Below are 20818 nucleotides of genomic sequence, written 5' to 3'. Positions count from 1 at the left end.
AGAAGGGGTGGGAGAGGGAGCTGGGATTGACATGTGAAGCATTCATGTTTCTAATTTAAATAAAAACATATTGAGGAAAAAAGAAAATTAAAAATGATTTCTTTTGGGGGGAATACAACTTGAAATTTAGTTGTCTGTTGATGAAATAAAATATATTCACTATATAATCTTAGACTATATCAATTTGATGTTAACAAATTGCCATGTTTTCCAATACTAGATATGGTCATTTAAGGTAATAGTTCCAATCTTTAAAATTTTACCATTTAAAGTTTCACCTCATCAAAATGTTTCTAATCAAAACTTTTGTTTCTCTTATGATACTCTGTTTCTGTTCATTAAATAATAGCTGGTACTGTTAATATTTAAAACAAGTATAAAAATGCTGTCTATGTAAAAGCAAGGGATATCACTTATATATTTTCTGTTCACACTCACTTCTTAGATGTTAAATTTACCTGACTTCTTATGCTAAGTTTTCAGGGGTTTATTCCCCATACAGGAGTCATTTGCAAACAAACAGCTGATTACACTTACCTGATCCTTCTACAGAACTCTAGTGCATGGTCCAGCCAGTTGTACAATTGCATTTAACTCATATTAATCTTGATGTGAAAGTTTTCCTCATGTAACTTTGTCATGTTCCCCACAATGTTGTAGTTATTACCTCTTGACTTGCGTTTGGAACTTTGTCAACTGTTAAGTTTATCATAGCCCCTTTGATGGACCACCTTCTGAGACAATCTAGCTGCTATACTCCTCATTGCTCTTCTGGCAGCCTTGAAGCAATCACTGAGGGATCAGCATCCCTAACGCCCTAAAGTGATCTGCAAAGGGGCACTGTAGGCCATAAGCCATCCAAATCAATCTGTCCTTGCCACTCTGCACATTAGTTTTGGACTGAAGCCTCCTTTGCATCATTAACCTCTGTCTCCCCAGCTCAGATCATCTTACAAGGGTCAGCTTGATGTACTCTGAAATTAAAAAGGCGTAGGTCCGACTACTGATGATTTGAGCCCTTGCCTGTGATGGTGCTGCTTCCACACCAGCAAACCCTCACTGGTTTAAGATGGTATCTACAGACTGGGGCTGTACAATAATTGAGCCACATGCCTCCTCCTGTATACGGGCTTCTGGTTTCTGCCCACTCTGGATTCTCTCATGGTTCACTTTTTCCTCCTTGTTATTCTCATATTTGTTTTTATCCTGTCTTTTAAATGTTTTACTTACTGAACCTCACCGAAATAAAAATTTCCACATAAATTCTCCCAGTAGCTCGCATCCTACATTTGTTCCTGACGTATCTGCAAAGGCCTTTCAATTGCTGTTGAGAAATGGCTAAAAAAGGATCTTCATCCCTTTTACTTCAGGCCAGATACAATTCTTTACATTGACCTCTGATTTTTTTCTTTTGTTCCCTTCCCTTAACAATCTGTAGCTCTCTGATACTTCTTTTAGCTTATTTTGCTGCCACAGTCCCAGCAATGAGACAAGTCACTGTCACCCTGAATCAACTCTATGCTCACTTTTTCTCACGGATGGACTTAGTCTTTCCCATCTCCATTCCTCCCTCTGCTCCAACCTTTCTAGATAAACTCTCAGTTTTACTCTATAACCAAATCATCTGCTTGCAGCTTTCTAATAATTGTATTCCAAGTCTCTTCTGGAATACAGGATGGCAATCACCTGATCACAGCATCTTATTAGACACTGCCCCAACCACATGACCAGAGGACCCACTCTTTAATGACCCGAACTAACCCACCCAACACAGACCCTCCTCAGCAGAAAACAGCAGAACAGCCCTGCCCTGCATTTTTTATATCCTTCCAGAGTTAGGGATGATAGGTTCCTACTGAAAGTCTACACTCCCAGGTTCCCTTGCAGACTATGAAAGTCATTACCACCCAGTAAGAGATGTATCCCATCTTCTGTTTGGGAAAACATGCTGTGTGTCATCTAAATCAATAAAAATGTGGTGTGTGTTTAAATGTAATGGTAAGTCATTCCTGGAGAAGTGTTGTTTTTGTCTTTGGGCTGCCTAGTTTTATGTCAGCTGAACCCAAACTAGACTCATGCGGGAGAAGGGAACCTTCCCTGAGAAAATGCCTCCATAAACTTGGACTGAATAGGAAAACTCATAGGGCATTTTCTTAATTAGTAATCAACAAAAGAGGGCCCTGTGAGCTCTAGTGGTCCTGGGTTCTATAACAGAGCATGCAGAGCCATCCTTGAGGAAACCAATTAGCTGCACTCCTCTGTGAGTTCTCTATCAGCCCGTGCCTCCAAGTTCTGGCTTGCCTTTAGTTACTGAGTTGACTTACCTTAATGGACTGTGATTCAGATACATAAACCAAATACTCCCTTTCCTTCCCAAGTTGCCTTTGTTATGATGGCTCACCACAGCACTATGGAGCTGAACTAAGAGAGTATTTCACATGTAAGTTTTGGTAAGTGATGAACAACATATGGCTCCAAATGTAGAGTACTTTATTGCCTACTGCAGAATTTTGTCAGTATCCCACAAGAATAAAACAAGTTCAACAAGATTAGTAAACACTAGAAGTGGCATATTGATTAAAATGACATAATTTATGGAGTCATTATCAAAACAAGTTAGTGTGCATTCTCAGTGTACCATGGAATTTATTTTCTGTAAATCAAATCTTGTTGTGTAACTGAGATAGTCTTTTCATTTTCTTTCATCTACTGTGTAGACCCAGAGGTTTGCAAGTCCCTACCTAGGCTTGCTTGAGCTACAGAGGAAGAAGTTCAAGGCCAGCTTTGGCAACCTAATGAGACTTCACCTTAAAATTGAAAATAATAAAAATATTTCTCCAGGGCTGGACACTTGCCCAGCATGAAAGAGAACTTAGGCTTAATCCCTAGTGCCAAAATAAATCAAAATACACAAATACGTAAATATGTAAATAAAATTTCCTTAAGTTTCCTTGAAACTTCAGTTCTAGAAATACAAATTTAATGAGAGAATGTGACTATACAACATGCCAAATACAATAAAAATTCTTTTTTACAGATTTACAGTATAATAGATTTTGCTTAGTGAAGTCCTGTCACCTTATAAAATGTTGAATTTTCCAAGTATTAAAATTCCATTTGCTATAGGTAGAAGAAAAAATAATAGTCCTATCTAATATACATTGAAAGTGTTGTGTGGTGGCCCATGCATATTATACTAATACTTGGGAGACTGGCAGGAGAGTTACCACTAGTTCAAGATCACCATGGGCTACATAGTGAGTTACAGGTTAATTTAAGAATAAGACCCTGTCTCCAGAAGTAAAAGTAAATGAGGTCATATATGCACTTTATCTTTATGCAGCATAACACAATTTCGAATTCTAACCTTATTCATTAAGTCATTGCAGATAAGAAGTCATAGAAATCAAATGAATGGAATTAATAAATACTAGATTATGAGAATATCAGATGACGTGGGACTCCTGAGGCTCCATACTCCTTGAGTAGTTATGGATAGCTGATGTTGGGGGAGGTGGGAGACGAAACATTTTTTTCTTCAGTGATGTAGCCATTGGTTATATGCCCATGCTGCAGTACATAAACCATCATCTCACCCATGCAGATAACCCTTATTAAATTCAGCAAATTACACACATACACATACGAAGAAATGAAAGGTATAGAATTTTGGGGAAAATGAATGGATTCGTACGAGTGGAAGGGAGAAAAGAGATGGGAATGGAGAGTGACTAGGATCAAAGTATGGTATATACATGCATGAAAATTTCCAACCAGTAATAAAAGGTGGTATTTTTAATCTGTCTCAAACTTGTTTACAGGATTCTTTGTTAACTATGTTCAATGTCACAGTTAACTTAATAGTTCCCTTTGTTACTGACTTTGAATTCACTTATCTCTTTCTTTTTTTCCTAGAAAAACATCAAATTCATAGATACCTTCTTAAAAATCTAATTCTCAAAAAATATAGATAAAACAATTTCTGAACAGAGTAGGGAGATAGGAGATTTAATTTTCATTTGTCACGTGTCATATTCAGTTTATAAAGCTCAAATAACTGTTTGACATGATTAAATATTTAAGTCTCTTAAAAATCTACTTACTATTCCTTAGGGATAGAAAATAAATTGGAATTCTTTTAAATTCAGTTTAGTTAAGATGTTTCTGTAAGGCATTAGGGTTTGACTTTAACTTACTAAAAATAGTGATTTCATCTCATTTCTAAACTCCCAGCACAAGAATTATAGGAATGAATATTCTGAATATATTTTTTATGATTTGTGTTTTTAAATATATTGGATCTAACTTGTAAAGATTATTATTTTCTCTATCATAAATAATGCTATCTTGAGTTATGCCATATACATTTACAAAAATGTATAAATATTCAAATACACAAATAAAACATGATAAAAAAATCAGTTCAGTTCAAATGTAGTGACGTTGCACCCAAGAACACACTCTCAATATTTGAGCTAATATTTAATGGAACAGTCAGAAGAGTAGATGGTCTTAAAAAACTATTTTCAGGATAAAAAGTACACAAGAGGGTTGGGGAGATGACCCAGCACATAAAGGGTTTGCTGTGCAAGTGTGAGGTCCTGAGTTCCATTCCCCAGAATGTTTGCAATGCTAGTAGTCATGGTGTCCAGTCTATAGTCCCTCCCCTTGTGAGGCTGAGGGAAGAAGCAAGCTCGCTAACAAGATTAGGTGAATTAGTATGCACCCATGTACATGTGAAAACACACACTCGGAATATGTGATGTTTATTGATTAGGGTGGAAAAAGATACAATGTCAATGTAATGTTTGATCCTTAGCTAGAATCATGGTATCATATACCTATGATCAGTGTTTTGGAAACACACAAAGACCGTGACCTTGAGCAGGTTATAAAATGAGTTGTAAGCCAGTCTGGAGTAGACAGCAAGATGTCTGCAAACCAAAATCAACTCAATACAAAATCAACTAAATATTATAATACTTTTTAAAGCTGTTCTTAGATGGTATATATATGTGTATATAAACACATACAACATGTATAAATGAAGAGAAATACATTTTAAGTTAATGTAATAAATTTTTCACAAAATCAGTAAAAACATTTTTGAATTGACAGCTTTAAACTAAAATATGAAATATTATTACGTGGTGCAGGTGTGGCATGAATGTTTTGGGAGTAACCAACCACTTTATAATTGGATTTAAGGCCCACTCCATGAGATGGAACCCATACTTGGTTCCACTAATGTGGCCTAGAACCTGTGGCTAGATAGGTCATAGGCCCTAGGGTGGGGAGCCTATGTTAATTAGTCTTATAAGTGAACATATTATTAAAATGGCCCCCAATGACTTATTGCTGTTCCCAAAGATAATACATCTCTCAATTTCTATTCTTGAGACATGACAATTAATGCAGAGACCCACATCTAGTTAATATGCAGTAAATAAGAGATTGTGGAGTACTCATGCCTAAATGGGGTAGATTTATCACACTCCCCTTACCGTGGCTCAGGGATCTTTGTAGAATGGGGGCATGAAGATTGTGAGAGTCAGAGGTGGTAGCCAACTTACAACTCAGAAGTTGCACTATGAACTCACGGAAGTTGTGACTGAATGCCTATGATCTATGCAGTCTCAATCCATAAAATGTCCCAGGATGAAAAGAAGGAGACTGGCTTGAAATTCCATCCCTAGCTGGGGAGATGTTGGCATTTGATGGCTGCTGGAGAGTGAGAGCCAGTTTTCTTTAATAGTATAATCCCCGATCCCATCCTGATAGGCATCCAGGGAAGACCCCCATGCCAAAAGTGTTGGGGAACAAAAATTGGAGCTGATGGACTACAAAAAGGGAATAAGAAAATTGGGTGGTAGGTCTGGGAAGAGTTTGGGGGAGAAAGGTGAATTTGATAAATTATATTGTATGAAGTTCTCAAAGAATTAATAACAATATTTTAAAATGCCCTCACAGAAACATTTCTCATCCTCTGTGGCAATATGGATGAGAATAACTATTTACAAAACTTACTGCTATACTAAGTATTTTCTTAAACAGGTACTGAAGTTTGTTTTGAAGAAGCCCCTAGAAATCTTTCCCCTTATTTCTTCATGATTATGAATTTATGAAAATCACAAAAGAAAACAAATTTATTTCAGCTATATAAAACTATTTGTCTTAGCAAACTCAAGAAATTCTGTGATGAATAATTTTAAATTCAGATAAAGCAGGCAGAGAAATAAGTTTGCAGTTCGGAAATTGGTTTTGTTCTTTTCAGTATGCCAGAATTTTGTCAGCTTTAGTGTCTGTTGGTTTTAGGACATGTGCTCAACAGTTTTGGACACCAGGGAGTTTTCTTACTTAGAATGTGGCCTCTTCTGGCTGGGATCCATAACATCTGTAGTTCCACTTTTATTGGAATGTGGTTACATTTATTCTTTCTCCTTTTGTTTTAAGCATACTGAATATTGACTATATAGTTATTTATTTTGTGTTGCTGTCATTATTCACAAAAATCTTTTATGATCACTGGAAACAGGAAAGAAAGTTTTAAATATGATTTTCTGATGTTCTACCATTTATTCCATTGCTCCCTGTTTCTAATATTACAGAAAAATAGAGGGTCTTATCTATGGATTTCTTTCTGTATATTTGTGAGTATCTTGATACTATTCCAAGTTGTGATTTATTGCTCAGCAACACTAAGGAGTAACTAAATGATTATGTCAACAAGTTTACAGTTCTATTTACATTTAAGGAGCTAGTGTTTGTGTTTGGGGACAGAGGCTAGACATGCCACAGTGCCTATGTGGTGGTCAAAAGATAACTTTGTGGGGTCCATTCTCATTTCCCATCTTTAAGTGGGTGCCAGGGCTATTCTGAGGTGGACAGATATGCCTTGCTGGTCTTGGTGTTCAAGTTTTAACTAAGAGAAAAAGATTGCTTTATTAGGGAAAATAGTCTTAAAACCTTTCATTCCATTAGTTATGTGTGTTTCGTGCTTCAACTCTAACATCATACAAGGTTTCTTTTTCATTGACAAGGAAACCAAGCATCCACAACCATTTCAAGTGTTTGCAGCAGGTTAGGAGAAAGGTGCATGACAGGAATTGAGGCTAAAACACCAGCAGATCTGTCTCAAGGAAATAATCAGTATGCTTAATGTTTAATTCTTCTTCCAACACAACTAAACTGAGTCAATATTAAAATCACTTGAGATAATTTTTGACTTAAAAGTGAACATTGTGTATTGAGATTTGATAACATAACAGAGTAAAGTAAGATATACTTCTTAAACAAAGGCACTGGGTTTATATTTTTGAGAATGTTAAGTCATTTTCATATCTTGAAATCCATTTGAATCACTACAGATTGGTGAAACCTTTGGTCCTTTCTACTGTTTATCTAATAACATAGATTACAAACAGTGGAGACAAAGACAAAGGTAGGTCGTCCTAGGTCAAGGCAGATTCAGACTTTATTACCATCTCTGATTATAATTTCTTTGCATACTTTTATTTCAGTGTAGTTTCTAAAGAAGTAAGATATCCACTTTAAATACATATTATTTATGGCATGTATTTTGCATATTATCCCAGGAATATTTGTCACATCATATGACATACCTGATGTCTCTACATTGAAGGCGTGAGTGGATAGACAGAAGACCTACCATTAAGTGATTTTCAATATAGTTATGTACATTAAAACTTCATGGCAGTTCATTCAGTAATAAATGATATTTAAGTACATCCTACATTTTTACTTCACTTGATTTGTAGAGTTACCATGGTTCTATGGAGACATTTCTCTTTCTGTTTGCAGCACACAGTATTTTATGAGTTCAACAATTCCATTCTGTTCCTTCATCTCACTTCTTTTTTTGGGACCTGATTTCCTTTTTATTATAAATTTGTCACAAGGGAATTTTCTTCTTCTATGGGGCCAAACAGCTGTTTTTGATTTTAGTTTTCTTTTTCTTTTTTTCATTAATGAGGTTGAGTTCCTTTGTCAAGGGCAGGAGACCAGGAACCATGATGTTCTTTTTGTATCAACATACACAACAGGAGCATACATATTGCATTTGGAAGGACAGTTCTTGAGTATACGTCATAGAATTTACTGATGGACTTTTGCATTTGCGAATGATAGCAATGTGACCCCCATATATTCTTAGTTGTGAACTTGTGGATTGCTACAAAGAACGTCACACATTTAGCTCCTGTCCTCATTTTGCTGTGCTGTCTCTTTGTATGAATGTGTACCTTTGTTTGATTTACACAAACCAGTAATCAAAAGCCAGCCCCTGATGCTCTGGATACCCTGGAGATACCTATTTTATTCATATAGACTTTTCAAATATTTAATGTCTTTGGTCTTGAAAAGAAATGGCTTTCTTGAAATAAAACTGAAATTAAAACTAGACCAGCAGCATGAATATTCAAGTGCAGGGACTATTAGAAAATTAGAAAAGTAGTTATGAGTTTACATTTGGCTGTCAAAGATATCACTGACCTTATAGAGTTTTTTTATACCTTTTAGAAAATCAGCATATTGTTGGCTCTAATGGTCTTACCTGTTTTTCTTTATAAGACAATAAAACAAATATAATACCAATTGTATATTTGCCTTTTCTTCCCTTCTTAATACCAAAGAATTTGAAATATAGATTCATTTGATCCACTGGGATATATATTATAGAAACACAAGTTAATAATAGAAGTATGGAAGAGGTACTATAAGATGTAACTATCCACTGCAATTTTTTTGTTGGAGAACCTTCCAGAAGATTTTAGCTTGGATTAATGAACTATCATATAAACTGTTCAAGATCATGTCTATCGTGTCTGTCATAGATGAATGCATATGCATTTGTCCATATATCTTACTAACTCTGTCTTTAAATCCAGATAAACACAGTTTTAAAAGAAAACATCTGCTGGTTACTAAGTATAACTTTCATATTTAACGATGGAAGGTGAAAAAATAAAAGATTCAGGGAACAATAGTTCAAGATTACTACCTACTTACAGGCAGAGACAGTAACCATTCGTATGTTCCTGTGTTCTACTCCTTGATCATCATCTAACTCATTTGTTGAGGTTTTTAATTTAAGGGAAATAAAAGTAGATGTGTGAATACTAAAAAGATGATGTGAGGTGTGGTACATAGAAAATTCTGAAGTCAAAGAAAAATTAATGTTTTGCAAAATATAGGGTAGTAAATCTATTAAAAGTTCTTTTCCTCTCACCTATCTGATAATTAATCTTCATAAATTATGGCTGGGAGTCTACCATTAGCCATGGAGAATGCTTAGATAGTCTACACCAGCCTAGATATGCTCTATTGTTTTTCCTGATGTTTCCTATAAACAAAGAGCACTGTGTGAATGACTTATTGTGAAAAATACCTGCTACAGCCTGAACTTTACAGGAGCTGGCATTAAATTACATACTAAGCCACAGAGGTGAGGAGCAGTGAAGTGTGGTACATCTGTCTTGCCCTCTAAAAGACATGCACCAATGGAAGTGGAGGGTATTTGGGGTGGGGTAGGGACTGAATTATTGCTGCAAGTGAAACAATTAGTGCCACATTTAGCTTGACACTTCTGGAGTACATACTAAAATGTTCATTCCCATTGCATTTTTAGGAAAGACATTGTCATTAGTCTCATTTTTTTTCAGTGAAATAAGCATCCAAACAACTGAAAAAAAAAGAAACACAAGTTAATTGTGTTATAGATTAGGTGAAAAACATTTTTGGATTCTTGTAATTTTGTAATAATGCATCCAGATTTTAATATAGCAGAAATATCGATGAGTATTTTAATATATGAAGAATTTCTTTTTTTTTTTGGTTTTTCGAGACAGGGTTTCTCTGTATTGTTTTGGAGGCTATCGGTCCAGCCCAGCCTCGAACTCACAGAGATCCGCCTGCCTCTGCCTCCCGAGTGCTGGGATTAAAGGCGTGCGCCACCACCGCCCGGCTAATATATATGAAGAATTTCTAAGAACAGTTACTTTAAGGTTTAGATTCAATGGAAAGTAATAAGAAAAAGCTATCTCAACAGTACTTTCCAAAGATCACAGGTGATGGTTTAACAAGTTGGAAAATCAGTCAAAACAATTGTTCTAAATGTTATGCAGCAGGAGTTATTAGAAGAGATGGCATACACATAGTGGAGAAACACTTTTCCAAAGACCAATTTATTCTACTGGTGAAAAAGCTTTTGATATACTCAGACACAACTGTTGTGCAGGTTATAGACTTCTTTATTGTGCTTTGTAAATTAAACAAACATACAGATAAAAACCAAAGAGAAATAATTGTATTGTAATCGAGATATATCATTATTTCTAATAGTTTCTCTTCTCTCATGTAAACTATTCATTTCCAGAGAAAGAAATCACGAAGAATCAGGAAAATAAAACAAATAAAATAAACACAAGCATATGATCATTATAGGGTGTTTACAGGGATGTATTAGCTATAGCTGTTTACTCCTGATAATGAAATACAAAAAATAGTTGAGTACTGGAACATAAACCATGTTTGCTTTTTGATGGGAGAAGTGGCCTAGTCTCACCCTGGGTGTTTTGCAGCTTTCTTGTAAAAATTATTTAAAAAGATGATAAGATTATCAAGCAAAGTGAAAATTGGGAGGAAATTACTGGTATATACAAGAGAGGGAAAACCATTGTTTTTTCTTTGAAAGATAACTATAAATGTGTATGGATTTTCTATATATCATTCTGACCCAATGGAGGAAACTAATTGTTTGAATAAGAATTGTCCCACATTGGCTCACATATTTGAATTCTTAGTACACAAATATTGACATTCTTTGGAGAGTTTGTGAAAAGATGTTTAAGAAAAAAGAGCTTAAGAAAAATAAATGGCCAAGTGATGCCCAAGGAAACAAAAATGTGATGCTGATGGAAATGACAAAGAAAATCCAAGACAGAACCATTGAAGAGGACTCAAGCTGAAATGCAGGTGGGATTGAAAAAAAATCAATTTCTTAACTAGAAAACTCACAGGAAAGCCTTACAAGTAGAATGAATTAAGTAGAAGATAGAGCATCAAGTGTCAAAGGTAACATAGGGATTCCAGACCAAATAAGCAAGGGATATGGAAAATTAAAACAGGAAAAACGACTCAGGGAGTGTGGGACACTATGAAAACGATGAATCTTCAAATTATAAGTAAAGACAAGAGAAAAGAATCCTATGTCAATGAACCTGAAGAGAGAGTTTCAAAAGAAGAAAAAAAAAGTGGCTAGGAAAAATTTAAAAGTTCATTCCTGGCCACTAAGGAGATGCAAATCAAAACAAATTTGAGATTACATCTTATTTCAGTCAGAGAGGCACAACAACCAACAACAAATGCTTGAGGGAATGTGAATAAAATGAACCCTTATTTATTGTTGGTGGGATTGCAAACTGCACAGCCACTATGGAAATCAGCGTTGAGCATTTTCAAAAGCTAAAATAAGTCTACCCCATAAATTAGCTATAGCACTCCTTAGTCTACCTGAAATCTCAGCTTCATCTCCAAAGATATTTGCTTAGCCATGTTAATTGCTGTTCTATTCACAAAACCAGGAAATGGAACCAACCTAAATGAATATGGATAATAAAATTGTGGTACATACACACTGTGGAATATGATTTAGGTGTAAGAAAAAAATGAAATCATGAATTTTGCAGGTAAGTGGATGGAACTAGAGAATATATTGAGTGAGTTACCCAGACCCAAAAGACAAATATTCCATGTTCTCTTATTGGAGGCTCCTAGCTCTAAACCCTCAAAAGTGAGTACATCGCTTGGAGTAACTACTGAAATCAGGAAAGTAAAACATGAGTGTTGCCAGGATGGGGTGCTAAGGAACATAGAGAGGGGGGTATCATGGTACAAGTGATCTAATAGGGGAAGTTGAATGGGGGGCTTTAAATAGGGAGGGCGTGGAAGTGAATATAGAAGGGAGGAGTATAAAATAACAAGCATGTCTGAAAAATACATAAGGAATCATTAGTATTTACCTTAAACATCCTATGATGCATTTAATTCTTTGTTTAAATATACATACATAGTTGTAATGAAAATTTCTCATCTGGATAACAGTGTTCCCCCTGAGAGTCAAAGATCACTTAACAAAAATCCGAATACCAGACACAAGAAGCATTCTTTTGAGTTGTTGTCTAGGGCAGTCCAGGGGAGTCCCCAAACAAATAGCATGTTGCTATTGCCTTTGTTTACCCCCAGAGGTGGAAGGTAGTCCCTATTGCTGAAGACACCATGCACTACAGAGACAGGTCTTAGAGAGCCACTGAGCTGCAACTGCACTTAATTTCAATGCGGACTAGCCTTCAATGTACCAGAAGACACCATGCAAGTTTCCCAAGGAGGGAGGCATCCAATAGTCCTAACCTGCTATGACACCTATGAATCACAGCAATGATCTTCATGACACGAAAACCCTAAGAATGCAGTAGTGGCATTCACAACTTGGTGGTAGCCAACAACTTTCTTGATGGATTTAAGAACTGCTCAAAAGGGAAGCCAAGCTTGCTACTGCGTACATAACTAACTACTCAGTATTAGTGAAGTCATAGATATTACAGAATCTATAATCATTTACTAAACCACCATAATACCTAACAAAAATTGAAGCATTTGCCCTTATACCCACAGGTAAGTTCAGTCTTCATCTCTCATCAAAGAAACCGCTCTTTGCAACAGACAACACTATAGAAAACCACACCCAAACAACATGTAGAGTTATGGAGTCCCATCTCAATGAATGCATCTACAAAACACCCCAGCACCCGAGATTCAGGAAACATCACAGAAGATGGGCAGAAAGATTGTAAGAATTAGAAGACAGGGGAGTTTGTTGTGAGATTGTGTATCTTGTAATGTCAGAAACTATGCTCATAAAGTATTACCGACATGAATGCCCAAACACAAGTTGAGCAAGGATTATATCCGTAGTCATGCTAAGCAAATAGGCCAAGTTCATTAGGCATCAATGCTATAGAAATAGCTAGAGCAACTAAGGAGTGCAGAGAGTGGGAGAAATACTCTTCCTTAAAGAAGAGCACACTAGTTGGTTGTCCAATATCAAATAATTATTACTGAAATTATACATAGAACTGACATTATATAGACTGAGGAAGTTATATTTAAGAATATATATTTATGAACATGTACATATACTTAATTACAATTAATAGATGAAAGAAACCATGAAAACAGATACAAACCCATAGCCAAACATTAGGTGGAGTTTGGGGAATCCTCCAGAAGAGGAGGATAAAGAATTGTAGGAGCCAGGGAGTCAAGAACACCATAAAAATACTCAACAGAATCAACTTACCTGGTCTCATAGAGAAAAAAAAACTCAACAGAATCAACTTACCTGGTCTCATGGAGACTCATAGAGATTGAACTGATAACCAGAAAGCCTGTATGGGATTGGCTTAGGCCTTCTGCTTAAGTGTTACAGTTGTGTGACTTAGTCCTCTTGTAGTATTACTGAGGGATTAGGAACTTTCTCTACCTCTTTACAGGCTTTTGGGACCCCACTCCTCATACTGGAACACTTTGTCCAGCCTTAATACCTAGGGAGGTGCTTGGTCTTACTACAACTTGGTATGCCATGTTTTGCTGATAGTCACTTGAGACCTGCTCTTTCCTAGATAGAGGTAGAGGAGTGGATTGAGATTAGGGAATAGAAACAGAGTGGGCATGACGGGGGCACTGGGAGGGGAGGGAGTTGTGGCCAGGATGTAAAGTAAATTAAAAAATTATTTTTTTAACAAAGAGACCATAAATTTGAAAGAAATCAAGGAGGGATGTATGGGAATGTTGGAAGTAGGAAAGGGAAGGCAACTATTTTGTAATTACAATCTCAAAAAAGTTTTAAAAATTAAGGAAAAGAGGAAAAGGAGAAGAAAACACACAAAAAGTAGGTTGTAGTGGTGTGGAATGGTAGTAAGCCTACAGGAAGTAAGAACATTGCAATTCAGGTGTTTTGTATATGATTAAAAATTAAATATGTGAATGGTCCAATAAAATCACTAAGGTGAAACAGGAATATATGAAGTGATAGGATAATATAGTCTGCTTAAGAAGAAACCAATGTAATTAGAGCAAGGAATAATGGGAAATTAAAAAGAGTCATATAAAGAAAACAAGTACATGAAAAATAGTGTTGAAGTGGAAAACATTCAGGATAGACACCAAAAAAGTATGTAGTCCCTAATTAAAGAGAAAGAATGAAAGAAGTTTGATTGGAAGAAACTTAAGTAAACCTAGAGTGTAGACAAAGGCTTATTTCCTGGAGAATTTTATGAATATACAGGATGAAAATGAGAAGGTGATTGTAGCAGTCAACTTTTCTCAGTGATTATAAAAGGGCCAAAATAAAAATGAATAAATATTAAATAATAAATAATAAAAAGCAAATAAGTATCCATCTCTACTAGTAGCAGAAAGAAACAGCAGAATTAATAAATTTGTTTAGTAACATAGAACTTAAAATGTTTTATATCTTTCACTTTCTCTCATTCAAAAATGTCAAGACAAATTTGATACAAACAAGAAAAATTACACCATGCTACATATCTTCATGTCAAAAATGTATGACAGATTTAGTAGAAAGCATCCATAACACTGAATTATAATAAAGCAGAATTAACTAGGTATTTAAAACAGAACTTAAAAAATTAAGATTATCTTACAGAGTCAATTCGTTAGAATATTCTTAGATGTGAGAGAAATTCAGTATAGGAAACTAGGAGATATTGTGATAGGGACAGGCAAAGCCTGCTGCAGAAGGTGAAATCTCAATAATGTAGTTATACTAATGGAGAGATAGCACAAATTGGAAACTCACTTCATGTTTTATTAGTGTTTTGAGGCAGCTGTTTGCTGTATGAAATGTAGAATATATTCAAAGATTTGTTATTCCAAAATCTTCTTTAAGGAGATTAGTTCAATCTTATAATCCCACAAGAAATGAGTAAGGGATTAATCACTTTCTTCTCTCTAATCTTAAAAATATTTAATTTTATTCATTTGTTTTCTAGTGTGACCAACACTTTCTGTTTCAGGGTTATAAACTGATTTCTTTGTTGTAGAAACATCCATTCCAGCTTTAAAATTATTACACTTAAAAAAAAACCCTATCTGGTTTATATGGCCCATTTCCTTTGTTAAAATAATTTTCTTTTCTTTTTTTAAAATTTAAATTAGAAACTAGCTTGTTTTAAGTGTTAATCCCAGTTCCCTCTCCCTTCCCTCCTCCCCTGCCCCCCAACAACCCCTACCCCATCCCCTTTCTGCTCCTGAGGGAGGGTGAGGCCTTCCATGAGGGATCTTCAAAGTCTGTCATATAATTTGAAGCAGGGTCTGTTGGGGTCTAGCCCTCACAGAGTCTGTTTTCTAGTCCTGCCTTACTGCCCACGCATTGCCCCACTGACATCAACATCTAGCACAAGGAAAACACGCTCTCTTCCATCTGGGGTTTTTTTTTTTTACTGTGTTGTAAGACTATATATAAGGCTGCTGCCTCCTACAAGGGAGATACATCTTAGCACTTGCAAAACAAAGACACTTAGTACAAACAGCTGGACATCTGGTCTTTCTTTTCCTGATACCTCAGAGTTTGGGAAAGGTAAACATATTTAGCATAAAGAAGATGGGGATTATGAAGAATCTGGTACATTGCCAAACATGAAGTCACGAGCATGGAATGTTTAGTCCAAAGAAGATATATATGTATATGTGTATGCATATCTATATGAAGTTCTATTATGCAAAGAGTGTGTATCTACTGGGTCTCATACATGACAAAATTAAGAGGAAAGCAAAGTTGTAATGATAAAAATTTAATATACATTGACATGAATTCCAATAATTTCCTCAAGTGGCACCTTTTTTTAAAGGTACAGAACTTTAGTTGAAGCCGAGGGGACCATCTGTCAGAGACATGGGACAAGTCGTTCCTAGACTGGGCTGAGGCTCGGCCTCAGTGACCTTAATGTCTTGTCCAGCTGTGAACTTCCTAGTATGGATATTTCAGTGAAGTAGCCCTAGTGTTGTAGGGGTTCATTTAGCCGTCTCATCAATCAGTGCTGGTGACAACTATGATTTTATTCCTCTTGCTAATCATTCTGTGCTGTAATAGTGGTATTCATACAAAAAATAGAAAGTCCAAAAACAAAAACAAGACCATCCCGTTTCCCTGCACCTGTGACTAAAGTACTGTGTTACAATTGGGATTTTCATTTCTATATTGAAATGGCTGTTCCAATAGTGGCACAATTTGTTACAATTTGTCTCAATTATAGGATAGAAGACAGATCAGGCACCAGAGTGACCTCGAGTGATCTAAAGGGAAAACACCAATTGGCAAGCTAAGCAATAGTGGAGAGACCACCTTGAATGCCCATTCCTGATAATGAACTTGATGTCTATAACCATCCGGGAGCCTTCATCCTGTGACTGATGGAAGCAGAAGCAAACACACAATTAATCACTGAACTGAACCCAAGGAACCCAGTGACAGAGAGAGAGGAGTGATGAGCAAATTGGCAAAGAATGGGCTGGCAAAACCAGCAGAGACAGCTGATCTGAACAGGGGAGAGCTCTTGGACCCCAGACTGACAGTAGGGAGGCCAACATGGGACTGATCTGGACCCCCCCAAATGTGAGTGTCAGTGAGAAGGCCTGGGCAACCTATGGGGCCCTGAGCTGTGGATCAGTGTCTATCCCTGGAATACAAACAGTCATCGTGTGCCTATAGCACAAAGAGGGATGCTCTCTCAGCCTGGACTCTAAGGGGAGTGCCTGGACCCTACCCAGAGTGAAATGACAGACTGATATCCCCCATGTGGAAGGATGTGGCAATAGGGTGGGAGGGAGGGGGGGGGAAGGGGAGTGCGGGAGGAGGGGAGGGAGAGGGAACTGGGATTGACATGTAAAACAAGCTATTTAAAATTAAAATAAAAAATGATAGAAAAAAAGATATCCAACCAGGTTCCAGTGCCTGGGAACTGTACAGAGCTTCCAATCCCGGCGGGAGCCAAACACCCCAGACTCCAGGACTTCTCTTCCACCAACAAGACCGGGACGAAAAGATAAACCGAAAATTGCAAGAAACAATGCAAACAGTGCAAGGATTGAAAACTAAAATAGAGACAATAAAAAAACACTATCTGAAGAAAGTAGGAAATAGAAAAGCTGGGCAAATGGTCAGGTACTACCGATACAAGCATTACCAACAGAATACAAGAGATGGAAGAGAGAATCTCAGGTGTTGAAGATACGCTAGGAGAAATGGATTCATCAACCAAAGAAAATGTTAAGTCCACCAAATACTTAACACAAAACATCCAGGAAATATGAGACACCATGGAAAGACCAAACCTAAGAATAATTGGTATAGAAGAAGGAGAAGAAAACGACCTCAAAGGGGCAGAAAGCATATTCAACAAAATCATAGAAGAAAACTTTCCCAACCTTAAGAAAGACATGCCAATGAAGGTACAAGAAGCTTACAGAACACCAAATAGAGTGGATCACAAAAAAAGTCCCCTTGCCACATAATATTCAAGACCTGAAATATACCGAATAAAGAAAGAATATTGAGAGCAGCTCAGGAAAAAGGCCAAGTAACATATAAAGGCAGACCTATCAGAATTACACCTGACTTCTCCATGGAAACTCTGAAAGCCAGAAGGTCCTGGATAGATATTCTACCAACACTAAGAGACCATGGATGCCAGCACAGACTACTATAACCGGCAAAGGTCTCAATCACTATAGATGGAGAAAACAAGATATTCCATGACAAAACTAGATTCAAGCAATACATATCCACTAACCCAGCCCTACAGAAAGTTTTAGAAGGGCAACTCCAACCCAAGGAAGTTAACTACAACCAGAAAAAGATAGGCATTAGAGAATCCTTCTCTACCAACAGCCAAAAGAACAGAGGGGTGAAATTCCACACATAATTCCACCACCAACAACCATTCCAAATCGAAGAATGAGAAATCAATTGTCATTTATATCCCTCAACATTAATGTCCTTAACTCACCCATAAAAAGACACAGGCTAGCAGAATGGAATCGAAGACAGAACCTATCCTTCTGCTGCATACAAGAAACACACCTCACCCTCAAGACAGACATTACCTGAGAGCTAAAGTTTGGGAAAAATTTTTCCAATCAATTTGACCCAAGAAGCAAGCAGTGGTAGCAATCCTAATATCTAACAAATTAGACAAAATCAATCAAAAGAGATGAAGGAGGTCATTACATACTCATCACAGGTGAAATCCACCAAGATGAAGTGTCTATCCTCAACATCTATGCCCCAAATTCAAAGGCATCCACATTCGAAAAAGAAACATTACTAAAACTTAAATCACATATAAAGCCCCACACACTTATAGTCGGAGACTTCAACACACCACTCTCACTACTAGAAAGGAATAACAGACAGAAACTCAACAAAGAAGCAAAGGGGCTAATAGAAGTAATGACCCAACTGGGAATAACAGACATCTATAGAACATTTCATCCACATAAAAAAGAATATACCTTCTTTTCACCACCACATGGAACCATCTCAAAAATGGCAACATATCAATCCTCACCAGCTTCAAAAAATTGGAATAACTCCATGCATCTTATCAGACCACCATGCTTTAAAATTAGAATTCAACAACAACAAAAATTGCAGAAAATCTACAAACTCATGGAAATTGAATAATGCACAACTGCACCGTTCCTGGGTCAAAGAAGAAATAAAAAAGAAATTAAAGACTTCCTAGAATTCAATGAGAATGAAGACACAACATACCCAAACCTATGGGACACTTTGAAAGCAGTGCTGTGGGGGAAGTTCATAGCACTAAGTGCCCACATGAAGAAATTGGAGAATAGTTATACTAGAGAATTAACAGCACAGCTGAAAGCTCTAGAACACAAAGAAGCAAACTCCCCCAGGAGAGGTAGATGCCAGGAATTAATCAAATTGAGGGCTGAAATCAATAAAGTAGAAACTAGGAAAACAATATAAAGAATCAATACACCGAAGACTTGGTTTTTTGAGAAAATCAACAAGATAGGCAAACCTTTGTCCAAACTTACCAAACAGCAGAGAGTGAACAAGCAAATTAACAAAATCAGAAATGAAAAGGTGGACATAACCGACTCTGAGGAAGTTCAGAGAATCATCAGGTCATACTTTGAAAACATGTACTCCACAAAATTCAAAAATTTAAAGGAAATGGACGACTTCCTGGATAGCTATTACTTGCCAAAATTAAATCAAGAACAGATAAGCAATTTAAATAGACCTATAACCCCTATGGAAATAGAAGCAGTTATCAAACGTCTCCCAACCAAAAAAAGCCCAGGTCCAGATGGCCTCAGTGCAGAATTCTACCAGAAATTCAAAGAACAGCTTATACCAATTCTTCTCAAAGTATTCCTTGCAATAGAAGCAGAAGGATCTTTGCCCAACTCTTTCTATGAGGCTTCAATAACCTTGATCCCCAAGCCACACAAAGACACAACTAAGAAGGAGAACTTCAGACCAATATCCCTCATGAACATTGATGCAAAAATACTGGCAAATCAGATCCAAGAACACATCAAAACAATCATTCACCACGATCAAGTAGGTTTCATCCTAGGAATGCAGGGATGGTTCAACATACGAAAATCCATTAATGTAATCCACCATATAAACAAACTAAAAAACAAAAATCACATGATCATCTTACTAGATGCAGAAAAATTCTTTGACAAAATCCAACACCCCTTTATGATGAAGGTCTTAGAGAGATCTGGGATAGCGGGAACATACCTAAACATAATAAAAGCTATATACAGCAAACCAACAGCCAACATCAAAATAAATGGACAGAAACAATGCAATTCCTCTAAAAACAGGAACAAGACAAGGCTGTCCAGTTTCTCCATACCTTTTCAATATTGTACTTGATGTTCTAGCCAGAGCCATATGACAACAAAAGGAGATCAAGGGGATACAATTTGGAAAGGAAGAGGTCAAATTTTCAATATTTGCAGATGATATGATAGTTTACATAAATGACCCAAAGAGCTCTACCAGGGAACTCTTACAGCTGATTAACACCTTCAGCAAAGTGGCAGACTACAAGATCAACTCAAGAAAATCAGTAGCCATACTATATACAGATGATAAAAGGGCTGAGAAAGAAATCAGAGAAACATCACCCTTTACAATTGCCACAAACAACATAAAATACTTTGGGGGAACGCTAACCAAACAAGTGAAAGACCTGTATCGCAAGAACTTTGAATCTTTAAAGAAAGAATTTAAAGAAACCCTCAGAAAATGGAAAGATCTCCCATGCTCTTGGATAGGTAGGATCAATGTAGTAAAAATGGCAATCCTGCCAAAAGCAATCTACAGATTCAATGCAATCCCCATTAAAATCCCAGCACAATTCTTCACAGACCTTGAAAGAACAATAATCAATTTTGTATGGAAAAACAAAAGACCCAGGATAGCCACAACAACCCTGTTCAACAAGGCAACGTCCAGAGGCATCACCATCCCTGTCTTCAAGCTCTATTATAGAGCTATAATCCTGAGAACAGCTTGGTATTGGCACAAAAATAGACAGTTAGATCAATGGAAGCTGATTGAAAACCCTGATGTTAACCCACACACGTATGAACATCTGATCTTTGACAAAGAAGCTAAAAATATACAATGGAATCAAGAAAGCATCTTCAACAAATGGTGCTGGCATAA

The 20818-nt window shown here is 36.6% G+C and overlaps 1 long non-coding RNA gene across 1 annotated transcript in view; it reads left to right on the top strand.

Annotated features, from left to right (window-relative positions):
* LOC121141316 overlaps nucleotides 1–20818 on the top strand; it is a 135717-nt gene that overhangs the window by 58117 nt on the left and 56782 nt on the right. The gene's annotated exons all lie outside the window — the stretch shown is intronic.

Source organism: Mesocricetus auratus, unplaced genomic scaffold (genome assembly GCF_017639785.1).
Source record: "Mesocricetus auratus isolate SY011 unplaced genomic scaffold, BCM_Maur_2.0 Super-Scaffold_2245, whole genome shotgun sequence".
Taxonomy (NCBI): Eukaryota; Metazoa; Chordata; class Mammalia; order Rodentia; family Cricetidae; genus Mesocricetus; species Mesocricetus auratus.
Note: the sequence above shows the minus strand (reverse complement) of the source record. Positions and strands in the feature narration are given on the sequence as shown.